Here is a 12,960-nt window from a genome sequence, read left to right as displayed (position 1 = left end):
ACTCATTAAGTATTAATTAACATTAAAACACAAAACATATTGTACTATTCGATTTATTTTATATATAAAGCTGGCTAACTGTTTAAAATTTTTATTTGAGACACTCTCAAATACAGTACTTTATTATCGAATCCAAATAAATACATCATAAAAACATCGTTAACTTTAAAGCCTGTGTTGTACACGTCGTCACTATTACACTATCATAACGGGCACTTTTGGCGCTCAATACAATATCGCGTTCTGTAACCGGCCGAGATGAACCACTACCAAAAAGTGCTCCGGTGGCCGCCACGTTGATGATACGAGTTTTTCCAATTGGGAAAATGTGAAGCTGCTGAAATGTAGATATGAATTCATATAAAAATTGTTGAATGTTGACATTATAATAATAGTCAGTTGAATTAAAATGTAGTTTTATCATGTCTTTCGTCAAAGTTATAGGGCCTAAACATTTTAAAAGAGTTATATCTTTTGCTCAAATCATTATCTTCCGAAATTGTCATCATCATACCAAAACATTAGAACATAGTGTGGGTCACGTAATTTCACCTACTACACTGTATATAGATATACCGTATATACTGTACATATTAAATACGACACTAATAGCAGCACTCTATAATAGTAGGCCTATGCATCAGGTCATGGATGGAATACATCAATGTTTTGCGCTCATAGTTTATTTTAAAAAAATGAAACGTCAGTAAAATTGTGTTTTCACAATGATCACAAATAATTCGTCAAAGTGACGAAATGAATTGTAGTTGTTATTTTGTAAATATAACAATGCTTACCTTGTTGCAATAAACAGTTTGAATTTGAATTAAATTAATTAGCTGTTTCTGAATCTCTTCCTATAGCTTTGTCTTATCAAACTAAGAGTGTGATTTGCCCAAATATGGTAGTGAAATGCCCAAATATGGTATATGACATCATCACGTCCACACTCATCACATTTTTTGTCACATAAAATGTTGATAGTGCTATGTAGACAGTGCTTTATATTTTATCATCAATTGACTCTGAATCCTTCTGGGCAATTATAAATCTTTCTCTAAATCGCTAAATGATTTTTTTCCTTGTTTTATATGATGATTTTGAATATTATAAATCTTTGCTTTACCGTCCTGACCACCGATTCTCCTCCTCAGTTTTGTTTTACATTATTGTTTTTTGGTCAAATAAATAAATGAAGAAACATTAAATTTAAATAAGGCAATCATAATATTTTATTGTAATTTCCACTTTTATACTAAATCAAATGAAACAGAGATATTAAACATTGCAAACTACATAACCAAATAAATTGGTAATTCTGCATTGTTGGAATTTTGTGCGATACCACTCTTTCCTACACCACTGACCTACTGTACAAACTGCTATTATTTTGTGCGATACCACTCTTTCCTACACCACTGACCTACTGTACAAACTGCTATTATTTTGTGCGATACCACTCTTTCCTACACCACTGACCTACTGTACAAACTGCTATTATTTTGTGCGATACCACTCTTTCCTACACCACTGACCTACTGTACAAACTGCTATTATTTTGTGCGATACCACTCTTTCCTACACCACTGACCTACTTGTACAAACTGCTATTATTTTGTGCGATACCACTCTTTCCTACACCACTGACCTACTGTACAAACTGCTATTATTTTGTGCGATACCACTCTTTCCTACACCACTGACCTACTGTACAAACTGCTATTATTTTGTGCGATATCACTCTTTCCTACACCACTGACCTACTGTACAAACTGCTATTATTTTGTGCGATACCACTCTTTCCTACACCACTGACCTACTGTACAAACTGCTATTATTTTGTGCGATACCACTCTTTCCTACACCACTGACCTACTGTACAAACTGCTATTATTTTGTGCGATACCACTCTTTCCTACACCACTGACCTACTGTACAAACTGCTATTATTTTGTGCGATACCACTCTTTCCTACACCACTGACCTACTGTACAAACTGCTATTATTTTGTGCGATACCACTCTTTCCTACACCACTGACCTACTGTACAAACTGCTATTATTTTGTGCGATACCACTCTTTCCTACACCACTGACCTACTGTACAAACTGCTATTATTTTGTGCGATACCACTCTTTCCTACACCACTGACCTACTTGTACAAACTGCTATTATTTTGTGCGATACCACTCTTTCCTACACCACTGACCTACTGTACAAACTGCTATTATTTTGTGCGATACCACTCTTTCCTACACCACTGACCTACTGTACAAACTGCTATTATTTTGTGCGATACCACTCTTTCCTACACCACTGACCTACTGTACAAACTGCTATTATTTTGTGCGATACCACTCTTTCCTACACCACTGACCTACTGTACAAACTGCTATTATTTTGTGCGATACCACTCTTTCCTACACCACTGACCTACTGTACAAACTGCTATTATTTTGTGCGATACCACTCTTTCCTACACCACTGACCTACTGTACAAAATGCTATTATTTTGTGCGATACCACTCTTTCCTACACCACTGACCTACTGTACAAAATGCTATTATTTTGTGCGATACCACTCTTTCCTACACCACTGACCTACTGTACAAAATGCTATTATTTTGTGCGATACCACTCTTTCCTACACCACTGACCTACTGTACAAACTGCTATTATTTTGTGCGATACCACTCTTTCCTACACCACTGACCTACTGTACAAACTGCTATTATTTTGTGCGATACCACTCTTTCCTACACCACTGACCTACTGTACAAACTGCTATTATTTTGTGCGATACCACTCTTTCCTACACCACTGACCTACTGTACAAACTGCTATTATTTTGTGCGATACCACTCTTTCCTACACCACTGACCTACTGTACAAACTGCTATTATTTTTGCGATATACTCCAAAACACACTGGCCTATAAACTATTTGATTGAAAACACGATTGCATACATATAAGTAATTAAAATGAAAGCAAATATAAAAATAAATCAAAGCCTATAACATTGTAAACACTGTTATAATGAAATCACATTGAAATAACATTTCAATAACTTAAATATAATAGATCAGTCATGTCATCGTAGCACTCCATAAATAATTTAGAGATGCAATAATTTACAATGTAGTTGCCCTAGTTAATTTTGTTTAAAAATTGTTGCACGAATATTTACTGTTAATATTTTTAGAATGGTACAATTTGATATTATTTCTCTTTAATTTGCATTGAAAAGATTTCAAAAGCGAGTAAACACACGTAATATTACCGATTGTTACTATTTTGGCCTATTCTAGCGGTAACACTGTACAAATAATAATTACACTATTTTGTGACTGACGAAAACGAGGAATACGATACATAAAATCAATACACTTTACAATAACATAAAATAAAGGGAGATATGAAAAACTTAAACAAAATGTTCAGTTAACTGATTTCTCTGTCATGAATCCATCTACAGAATAAAAAATATATGTGCCTCATATCTTTACCAAAACACAATATTTTATATTGAGAAATTCCATCTTTTCAATCAAATGCTTTAACAATCAGAGTGAAAAGAAATATGTAAGTTCTAATTTTGTAATTGATTGATTGGTAATAATGTAATTGAATTTAAAGATGATAGCACAGTGTTTTCATTTAAAGAGTGTCTGTGTGTGTGTGTTTTTAGATGCCTTTTGAAGGTTTTATCCCATTGAAATTGTATTCCACATTGTTCACATTTATATGGTTTCTCTCCCGTGTGTATTCTCAAATGTAATTTTAAATATCCATTATGTTCAAATTTCTTTCCACAATGCTCACATTCATAAGGTGTCTCTCCGGTGTGAATTATCAAATGTTTTTTTAAAGTCCCATTAGTGATAAATTTCTGTCCACAATATTCACATTCATACGATTTGCATCCTGTGTGTAATCTCAAATGTATATTTAAATAACTACTAGTTCTAAAGTTCTTCGCGCAAAATATACATTCATATGGTTTCTCTCCTGTGTGTATTCTCAATCAAATGTTCTCTCAAAATCACTCTCTATTTAAATTTCTTTCCACAATGTTCACATCCATACGGTGTCTCCCCTGTGTGAGTTCTAAAATGTATTTTTAATTGCCCACTGTGTTTAAATTTCCTTTGACACTGTTCACATTCGTATGGCTTCTCTCCTGTGTGTACTCTCAAATGTTTTGTCAAATTTACACTAGATCTAAATTTCTTCCCACAGTATTCACAATCATATGGTTTCTCTCCTGTATGCATCCGCAAATGCTTGTTTAAATTCCCCCTTTCTTTAAAATTCTTCCCACAGTGTTTACATTCAAATGGTGCTTCTCCTGTGTGTATTCTCAAATGCTTTTTCAAATTCGCATTCTGTTTAAATGTCTTCCCACAATGTTCACATTCATGTTGTGTCTCTCTTGTGTGAATTTTAAAATGGTTTTGTTAAATCATCACTTTCCCACAATTTTCACAACCAAACGAAGTTTCTTCGAAAGTGTGAATTCCCAAATCACCCCTTTCTTCAGTTCCACAATTTTCATCAGATTTAGTATACGGTGTTTCCCAAATTCTCATTTTCTTCATTTCGACAATGTTCTAATTCATACGAAGCTTCTACGGCAGTGTTACTTGAATTCTCACTTTCGTCATTTCGACAATGTTCAAATTCATATGAAGATTTTTCGACAATGGGTAGTCCAAAATGTTTACTTTCTTCAATTCTAGGCCTACAATGTTCAAAGTCATAATATGGTGCTTGGCCATTTAGCAGAAAATCCTCGGAGTTTTCACATTTAAACTCTTTACTATGTACGTGTATTCCTAAATGTTCCTTCAAATCCCTGAACTCAAATTCATCTCCACAGTGTTCACATTTGCATTTCATGTTGGTATTTACACTGTTAAATTCTTCTTTGTTGAAGTCATATTCATTCATCAATAAATCTATAAAAAAATACAATTGTCAAAACTATAATTCTACTTCCTCCAGGCTATACTTAGTAGTACTATTCATGTTAGCTACACTATATTGAAAAACAAACTTATGTACATACAGTAGTTTTGTAACAGAATAATGTCAAAGAATTTAAAATTGGCGTATTCGACTTTAATGTCGTGTATACAGCTTTTGTTTTAATTAGATTTACTGAGGCCTAATGGTAACGGATTAATTTGAGTGATATTAGCTTGCATTATTTTAAGGCATTAGGCCTACTATTTTTCTGGGAAAAGAAACATAAATCGGGGTCCTCCTAATTACCAAGCCGTATCAAATAGAACCAAGCCCTATACAATACGTTACAAACAAAATAGATAGTTAGAGTGTTAATTGCGAGGGCCAATGCCACATATCAACAAATACGTAATAAGCAATGAAAATCCCTATGGTGAAACTTTCCATTGCTGTGGTCAGCTTGATATTTGATCTACTAGTCATATGAAATTGAATAACGTGTTCCCATACAGCTATGAACCTATCCGTTAAAATCTTAAGAAAATCGGCAATACATTTTCGAGTATCCTGCTAACAATTATAAGAAACACACACGCCGATTGTCTCATAATCAATATTTCAGTTTAGGAACGTGTACCTACCTCAATGATAATTATCGTCTTCCTCAGTCGTTCTCTCGCTGCCACTGTATACAACTGAATGGCATTCCTCAGCAATAAATAGGATCATAGACTGGCAGACAAGTACTTATTTACGGTATTTGATTGGTTGAGAGTATAATTAAGCAAATTGAATTATCTATTTAGATGCCGTAAGAGTACTTGTTGAGTAACGCCCCGAGACATTATAATCGACCCACTCTACCATTGTGTATAGTGGGTGGAGAAAGGCTTTATCTGGAGATCTAATAGTGGATCGTCACTGCCTTTACAGTATACTGTATAACGCCAATTATGTAGAATTGTATTGAAATTCCACTATAATTAGATAATTGGATTTAGAAGAGAGTTGTTACTCCTTGGATTGAGTGTTACATTGTTGTGTCAATTCTTTTGACAACACGTAACAACATTAAGTTTTGAATATTCTGATCGATTGCAAAACTGCAGCAAAATCAGTTATCTATAATATAACTACAGTACTTTAAAATTCTAATGACTACAGTATACACTTTTTTTTCCAAAACATAACCTATAGTGTACCTCTGCTCATGAATACCTCAACTTCAACATAACAAGGCCAACAGCCATAAGTCGGGTGCTAAAACGCATAGTGATACCGGACCGACAGACCGACCGACCGACATAGTGAACTATAGAGTCGCGTCCACGCGACTAAAAATATAAAATACAAACTACTATCTATCTATCCCTTGTTGTGTCGCCATGTGTTTACAAATATACACAAAGAAAATAGTATATTATACAGCATCTTGAATATATATGAATAAAACTTGATTTTATTGTTACAAAAACCGACTATAAAAGAAAACTGTTACTTTGAAATAAAAATCATAGAAAGGCTTTATTACATAGGAAGGCTACTGTACATTATAAATCATAGAAAGGGTTTATTATAATTTTTGACCAACAAAATATCACAAACGAAACAAAGTGTAAACAAAACCAAAAATGCATAATGTTATAATAAAGTAAATTAAAATAATACAATAATTAAGTCCTATGGTATCATAGTACTATAATAAATGTTATAACAACAATTTACTAACTAATAAGTAAAAGAGTGTACATTTAGAATTGAAAGTGTGTGTGTACTTTAAACAAAACAAAAAACAACAACACACAGAACATTAACATTTATACAGTACAGTATGTTTTCTCTCTTGTGTGTATCCTCAAATGTAATTCTAAATGTTAAATATTAGTTTTAAATCTCTTTACACAAATTTCATTTATATTGTGTTGTGTCTTTGCAGTGTATATTTTCAAATGTTTTTTTATTCTCACAATATTCAGATTCATTGTGAGAGTTCTAAAATGTTTTTTTCAAAATTCTCCCGTTATGGGAATGGTTTATTATTATCTATTGTGTTTGATTTGTTTGATTGACATGACAATCTTAAAACACTTAATAAACTTCAATGTATTAGTTTTTTTTGTATCCGGGAATAAAGTAATCTACATAATTATATTCTTCAAGTATTATGGCTCAAATTATTGAGTACTGCATTATAGTAACTCATTTATCTGAAATAAATATTTCTGTTTATTAAAAAATATTCAAACTTAACCTATTAATTCTCTCTCATGTGAATTATCACTTTAAATTTCTTCGCACAATGTTATAATGTAGTGTATCTCTTGTTTGTTTTCTAAAATGTTCTTTCAAATCACCACTGTGTGTTCAAAGTACAATTATTTTCCCACAAAATTTATATTCTTTTGTCTAAAGCTCTCTCTATGCTATCAAAATTTATGAAACAAAAAATTGTGATCCATATGGACATGTCATATCACTACCATATTTGGGCACATCACACTTTTTTTGTCAAACTAGTTTGATAGTGTAGACCGAGTATATATTTACAGTACATGCCTTTTAAAATTTATGAACTTCAAAAATAAAAAAAAGAACAATTTGTATTCTTTTGACATGGGCCGAAATATCAGTTTCTGAGTGCTTTCATTTTGTTTATTTCCGCCCCCACCCCAACTGTTTTGTGTTGGTGTATTTCTTACATTTTGTTCTGTCTTTCCAAATCACCCCTTTCATTGCATTTCTTCCATAATCGTCACATGGTCTTTCTCCTGTGTGAGTTTTAAAATGTGGTGTGAAAGTATCATTTTGTTTATTTTTTTTCCCAAAGTGTTTATCATTTTTTTGTGTTCTTAAATGTCTTTTTAAATCCACACTTTGTTTAAATTTCTGTTATGTCCACAGTATTCACATTCATATGGTGTCTCTCCTATGTGTATTCTTAGATGCATTATCAAATTCCCACCAATTAGTTTAAATTTCTTCCCACAACGTTCACTTCATATGGTCTGTTCCATATTTTTAATTCTCCATTTTGTGTAATTAAATTTTCTTCAACATTGTTTACAGTCATATGGTGTCTCTCCTGTGTGTACTCTAAAATGTTTTTTTTTTCAAATTCTCACTGCAGCTAAATTTCTTTCCACAATGTTCACATTCATATGGTTTCTCTCCTGTGTGTACTTTCAAATGTTTGTTCAATTCCCCCTTTCTTTAAATTTCTTCCCACACTGTTCACGTTCATATTGTGTCTCTTGTGTGTTCTCTGAAATGTGCTTTCAAAGTTGGCTTCCATTTAAATTTCATAAGGTGTGTTATGTGTTTTTAAATGTGCTTTCAAAGTAGCATTCCGTGTAAATTTCGTTCCACAATGTTCACATTCATATGGTGTCTCTATTGTGTGTGTTCTCAAATGTATCTTCAAATTTCCATTCTGTTTAAATTTCTTCCCACAATGTTAACATTCATATGGTGTCCCTCCTGTGTGTGTTTTCAAATGCATCTTCAAATTTCCATTTAGTTTAAATTTCTTACCACAATGTTCACATTCATATGGTGTCTCTCCTGTGTGTTTTCTCAAATGTATCTTCAAATTTCCATTTTGTTTAAATTTCTTACCACAATGTTCACATTCATATGGTGTCTCTCCTGTGTTTATTCTCAAATGTCTCTTCAAATTTCCATTTAGTTTAAATTTCTTACCACAATATACACATTCATATGGTGTCTCTCTTGTGTGTACTCTCAAATGTCTTTTCAAATCCCAATTTTGTTTAAATTTCTTACCACAATGTTCACATTCATATGGTGCCTCTGTAGTGTGTGTTCTCAAATGTATCTTAAAATTCTCATTTTGTTTAAATTTCTTACCACAATGTTGACATTCGTATGGTGCCTCTCTAGTGTGTGTTCTCAAATGTATCTTCAAACTTCTATTGTGTTTAAATTTCGTTCCACATTGTTCACATTCATATGGTGTCTCTCCTGTGTGTGTTCTCAAATGTATCTTCAAATTTCCATTTTGTTTAAATTTCTTACCACAATGTTCACATTCATATGGTGTCTCTCTTGTGTGTATTCTCAAATGTATCTTCAAATTTCCATTTTGTTTAAATTTCTTACCACAATGTTGACATTCATATGGTGTCTCTCCTGTGTTTGTCCTCAAAAATGTTTTTTTCAAATTCTGATTTCCTTTCTCCTCATGCTCACATTCATATGGTGTCTGGTTATGTAGGTTACACTTGTCAATTGTATCGTCACAGAGCTCACATTTTATTTCTTTAGAATGATTGTGTAATCCTAAATGTTCTTTCAAGTCACTGAATTCCAACTTAACTCCACAGTGTTCACATTTATATTTCATGTTGTATTCTGTAATTCTGAAAGAAAATATGTCGTTAAATTAACTACGGTAATGATAATAATAGACTATTCATGGTTTTGAGAATTTTTTTTGTCACTGATTTATTTAAAGAAATATTTCCACCCACTCAATTCCCCCAATAAATTTTTTTTTTTAATTTGTGTGTTGAATATGCCATCTAATAGTTATTCAGTTTGACTAAAATTTGAACCAAAAAATTAATTTAAAAACTATAATTTAAAGTAAGAATGTTCAATTGGAAGTCGATTGCGACAGTTTTTTTAGTTAAATTTAATCATATATTTTTTTTTTATAATGTGTATTAATTAACTTATTTTTTCTAAAAAAGTGAATAACTTTATTTAAAGTAATAAAAATAAAAATAACTAAAAAGGCAAAAAGACTGATACTTTTTAGTAGGCCTAGGCTGGCCTAAAAAATTATAAATATGTTGAACTATGGAAGAAAACTGTATTATTATTATTCCAGACAGCAAAAGCAGGTACTGTAACTCTCTGATATAAATACTTATTATATAGTACCCCCTAATGTCCCAATTGATGATGTATTTCATAAATGATTTCTGCCTGAGACGTCCAAGCTTTGAAATAGAAATTTCGACAGCGGCGCTTCACATTATAGCCATAGAGATAAGTCAAGCGGTGAAGAAGCGACCGAATACGTACCACCACGGCCGATTTGAATCGCGACCGAACTGTACAGTAGCACTGATCGGATATCATGTTACTAGCGAAATTCTAGCTTCTGCTGCTGCTAGGTAGTAAATTAATTAACCATAAATTAACATGCCTAGGAGGTCTAACTATAAGTACTGTATAGACTACTAACTAGCTACCATTAACTTAAGTTCACCAATCATTAGTAGGCCTATTATAAGTACATCTTTACAGTGAAATCAATCTGTTGAAAGATGCATGACACGTCTCTACTCTCTCTCCTCCATCTCCTGCAACCACGTGCTGTGTACCTGGCGCGTCGCGTGGTGTGTCCCCAACCAACGGATCATCATACTTGTTATATCTTTGCCATCGTACTGAGTCGCCAATATGGATTTAATCCTCCCCGTCAATTCAACTGAATACTAGTAATTTATATATTTTTTTTTTACAGTTACAGTAATATTGAAAGAGTTTAGCCCTATGCCTATTTCTTTGTTTGAATAATAATAATAATATTAATTCTGTTCATCTGATTATGTTTTCGTTTGTAGTAGCCCGGAATATTTTCATTAGATGTTATGCATGTGAAACCTGGATTGGACTCAAGCTGCAAACAGAGATCAAGACTCAAGCTGCAAAAAGAGATCAAGACTCAAGCTGCAAACAGAGATCAAGACTCAAGCTGCAAAAAGAGATCAAGACTCAAGCTGCAAAAAGAGATCAAGACTCAAGCTGCAAAGAGAGATTAATGCATTTGAGGTATTGGACAAACTTGTTTGCATGTCCACGCGGTCACACATCACAATATTTGGATGTTGTAATCAAACTTTCTATCAGTTGAAACTTTATTTTCAACTGGAGCGTATTTCACGGTCATGGATACAATATTCAGTCTAAAAAGTTTGGGTTTAATCATCAAAGGTAAGACGATTGAAAATCCCAATCGATGAATTTAAGAGAGTAAGTTTTGTTTTTGAAGTTAATCGACACACTAAATAAAGATGAAATATACGTAACAATTTATTTTATTTCAGTATATTTAGTTACAAAAAGATAAATAAATGTTACAAAAATGTTATAATATTTACAAAATCGTTACAAAAAATAAATTCTCTTATTTACAAGAATATTACACAAAATAGTATTTAAAAACGAATTAGGCCTACTAAAACTACAGAACAAATTGGAATTCTTACCGATGAAAATATACAGTCTTTAACTACCGTACGTTAAATAATCGTAAAACGATCGTTAAATAATCGTAAAGAAAAAATGTGAAAAAAAAACATATGTAGGCCTATACAAATTATATTCCGGAGATAACATAAGAATGTGAAGCAAAAACATGCAGTTTATCAAACATAGCCGTATGGTACGGTACAGTAATATCAATTAGGCCTATTTGAGTTTATCATACACAAATCTATAAATAATCTTTAGTGGATGATTCATTAACTATTTTTCTTGACTTTGGTTTTCGGGTTATACAGTTTAAATCAGATGTAGATATTTTATTTGGTCCAACACTCCTAACAATGGAACTAATAAAAATGCACTGAATTATTGAGAATGTTTGTCATTTAACTTTTTTTTACCCGATTTGTATACGTAATTTTTTGTATCTCCGGACACAACATGAAATAAAACTGGCCATCTTTCTGATTAATTTCATTTTTTACTTCACCGAGATAATCTCCAATTGGTGGTTGCCATTCACCAAGGTTAGTAATGTTAGAAACGAGCGGCAATAGCTATGTTTACTTTCTTATTTCTGTGACGCTTTTTTATTGAATTTCATACTTAACTTCTACCAAGTTGGCATTAATTAGGGTAACATCATTATAATCAATAACTTCAGGTGTGGATAGAAGGTCGTACACTTCATTTTGCATCATTAGTGATTGTGGTTTTAGCTTGATTTTCTTTCTGACCAAACTATCCTCAACAATTTAACATAAGTTTAGCCAAAGCTTTTAATCCAGCGTTATATACAGTTTCATCTATTTTAATTTAATAAATTAATTAATTTATTTAATTTCTTTCCCTCATTTTCTTCATACTGATATATTTCTGCTTGTCATCGTCAGAGATACACCTCAGGCCACCCTGAAGGTTCTTTTTTAAAAAGTGGTAATATACTGGTTAGAGGATTGCATGACCTTTGGTTAGGTTATATCCCATCTCTACGTCTTTCTTGACACATTAGTTTTCTACGCAGGTGCGGTATAACGAAAACACAAGTTTACCATTGGTCCTGTATGGTAATGCAGGATGTAACAAATGTTCGTGCGGTTTTATGCATTTAATTAGGCAATAATATCGGTCGATATGTTTTTTATGCCAAAATCTCGGGGTGACCAACAACGGGATATGTTCCGTATTATTGCAGTACGGATAGAGGCTTGTGAAATCTACGTAATGATCTTTGCTATGCTAGCCTCGTAGAATAATCGCGCCGCATTTTGTTCTTCCACCAAAGACAGCGTCTCGCGGATTAAGGATAGAATGAACGAACGGTACATAAAGGATTTCCTGTCGATAAAGAGGAGATAACGAACTCATAATTTACTTCCATTCAGGTTCCAAAATGACAACATCTTCAAATTGAGAAAAATGTTGTTTAAATGTCGCTATCGTTTCTGGTTTTAGGAAATTTCTAGCGAAAAAGTGCGGAGGCAAATCAAACTATTGGGAAATGGGTCACCCCTCTTTTTATACATCATCGCTGAGCACCGTAACTTGTTTAAATATATGCCTAAAGGTTAAACAACATTTACGTAAAATATCAACATCACAGATACGATAATTTTTTCTTGTCTGAGATTAAATGTTTCCTTTTGAGAAAAAAAACATTCTTAGACCATCTTGACATTTTGTTAAATATTTTCCCACAATGTTCAGATTCATACGAAGTGTGTTTCTTCGGCAGTGTTTCCCAAATTCTCACT

Source organism: Antedon mediterranea, chromosome 1 (genome assembly GCF_964355755.1).
Source record: "Antedon mediterranea chromosome 1, ecAntMedi1.1, whole genome shotgun sequence".
Classification (NCBI taxonomy): Eukaryota; Metazoa; Echinodermata; class Crinoidea; order Comatulida; family Antedonidae; genus Antedon; species Antedon mediterranea.
Note: the sequence above shows the minus strand (reverse complement) of the source record.